A 2,793-nucleotide genomic window follows, 5' to 3' on the forward strand; every position below is an offset into this window, starting at 1 on the left:
ATCCTATTTCGTACGAGTCTCGTTCTGACTTATCTAGCTCGCTAGTGGCGTCAACCCGACTTCTTGAACTTATCACCATCCTGGTGTGGCGTTCATCCACCTTTTTATACCTTTGGTTCCTACCTCTCTATAGGTAACGGGTCAAGGTCCATCTTCGACAATCCATTAAACCCACCTTAAGCAATATAAGTCCCGGGGCAATACTTCATATAGTATTGAATCGTTCTTCGCTTGAGTTCTATTTTTCCATTCCATTTTAACTATTAAATTATAAACAATATTTCTTTATTTCACCGAGCCTATCAAACATCTATCCAAACCATCTTTTGAACCCATTTTCTCAACTTCCGCTATAAAAAAATCATCTAACTCCATCTATCTACAAAATCGAACAAACTTCTCGTCGACGATCTGGCAATCAAGTGAATCGACTCAATCAATCGGGCCGGATCACATCAGTTCCTTTAGTTGTTGCTCGATCTTAATGGCTTTATGAACTGCTTCTTCCAAATCAATGTAAGTTTGTAGCCTCAATGTATTAGCTATCGGCCTGTTCAAACCATCAATAAATCGAACCATAGTTGTTTCTTCATCCTCCTCCATATTAGCTCTCTGAATGAGCATCTCCATCTCTTTAAAATATTCATCCACTGTCCTACTACCTTGGATAAGTCTTCTCAGCTTTGTTTTAATTTCTCTATAGTAGTGAGGTGGAATAAACCTTTTACGCATAATCTGTTTCAACTCATCCCATGTCGAAATCTCACCTTCATAATTCCGATGGCGGTTTACCCCAAGTTGAGTCCACCAACTTAATGCATAATCAGAAAATTCCAGTGTTGCTAACGCTACCTTTTCATCATCCGGACATTTATAATACCGAAACATAAGTTCAATCTTAGATTCCCATTCACAATAAGCGTCAGGATCATTCTTACCACGAAATTGGGGAATTGTGAATTTCGGTTTTGCCAAAGAAGGTTGCCCACGATCATGAAAATCATCATCCATTCTAGTGACATGTCGAGGGCCGCGCCTCTGGGGTTGGTTATCCCTATCTTCTTTGATTGGATCTCGATATTGAGGTTCTTGATTCAATCGCACCTCATTGATGGTAGCAGTCAAAGCTCGAAGAGCAGCAGCCTGTTCATCCAACTGTTGTTGGAATTTTTTAAATATGTCACTATTATTATCACCTGTAGACATTTTTTTTAAAACCTGCAAAACACTCAACACTCAAAAAAGTTATCAAACCTCACCGTTAATCACTCAAAAAGAAAAAATCAAATTCTCAATGAGGTCGAATTCAATCTTGTGAGTTCTTTATCAGAGTTTATATCAACCAATTAGAGAGTGTGAACCAAACTACCAAAGAATCCTAATTTGCACTAGGATGCCAAAAACTGACGAGACACCAATTGATTCGTGTTGCACCGAGGAAGAAGTTGTGCACACGTTTAAATCCTACTAACACAAGAAACAAGAAGGTGTTAGATAACGTAAAGGAAGAATAAAGGTAAACAAATGAAAACCTACAGCTAAGAATCAATAAAAATTGCTGAAAATAGAAAACCCGAAAAACTGCGGAGTAACTTGACAACTTCGTTCGAGGTGTTCCCGATCTCCAAAAATCACGAAATTAAATCTGGAATGTCCTTAAATATTGAATTTTTGATCTGGAAATTTTGGGCACCAAATTCAACCCGCTGAATCTTTTTTTAAATTTTTATTGAATTTCGTATTTTTTGATTTTTTTGACTTTTTTGACTGATTTTTTTGCGGGAATAATTTTTTTATATTCAATAACAGTGCCAAAAACATGTATGTAAAATTTCAGATCAATCGGACAACGTTTACCCACTTAAATGAATTTGTTTTGAACAATTTTTCTGGGTAAAACTGCTGTTTATGCTTTAAAAAATAGAGATCAGTTTAGAAATCAACCAAGAACACCCAAAACACCCAAAATCTGATACCAAATGATACGGACGTACGCGGACCAAGATTGAGTTGCCAAGTCACGAGAAACTCCTACGAAAGATCCTAGACGAACAGATCTGAAATCAAAAACAAAGATTAAGATTAAACCGAATCAGATTTGAATTTAAAATTCCCAAATTCAATTAAAAGGGCAGCAAGAAGAAAAGAAATAGAATCGATGAATCAAACGAAATTGAGAAGAAAGAAAAGATGCGAATCTGCCAAGGAATTGATTCGGCCAAGAATGCCCAATTTCCAGCAATCAATTGATTCCCAAATTGAAAGAAATCCAATCGGCCAAACCCTAGGAATTGGGGATTTTAGGGTTCGAATGGGTGCTGCCAATAGGAGAACAACTTAAACGATGAGATCTTGAGTTTAATCAATGATCCTTGAACAGCAAATAGATTAGAATTAAGATTCGGCACAAGTAGAATTAAATAAAAGAAATTGAACAGCAAAAATTAAAAGATAAATCCTAAAGATCCTTGAAATCCCGAAAGATTTCACAAATCTCTTCAAACGGCTCTAATCTCCCCTCCAAAGAATATCGATGGCAAGAAGAAGGTTGAAGATGGCTCCCACAATCAAAAGATTGTTAAAACAACTTCTAAAGAAAACTCAAGAGAGAATTCTTGGAGAAAACCCCAAAGAAAATTCTGCACTCTAACAAACTGAAATTTAATGTATTGAATGATAATAAGATGTTTTTTTCAAAGGGTGGCTGGCCAATGCTTATATAGGTGATACGGGGTATGCGTGCGGACCAAGATCGAGTTGCCAAGTCACGAGAAACTCCTACGAAAGCTCTAA

This window comes from Gossypium hirsutum, chromosome A03 (genome assembly GCF_007990345.1).
Source record: "Gossypium hirsutum isolate 1008001.06 chromosome A03, Gossypium_hirsutum_v2.1, whole genome shotgun sequence".
Taxonomy (NCBI): domain Eukaryota; kingdom Viridiplantae; phylum Streptophyta; class Magnoliopsida; order Malvales; family Malvaceae; genus Gossypium; species Gossypium hirsutum.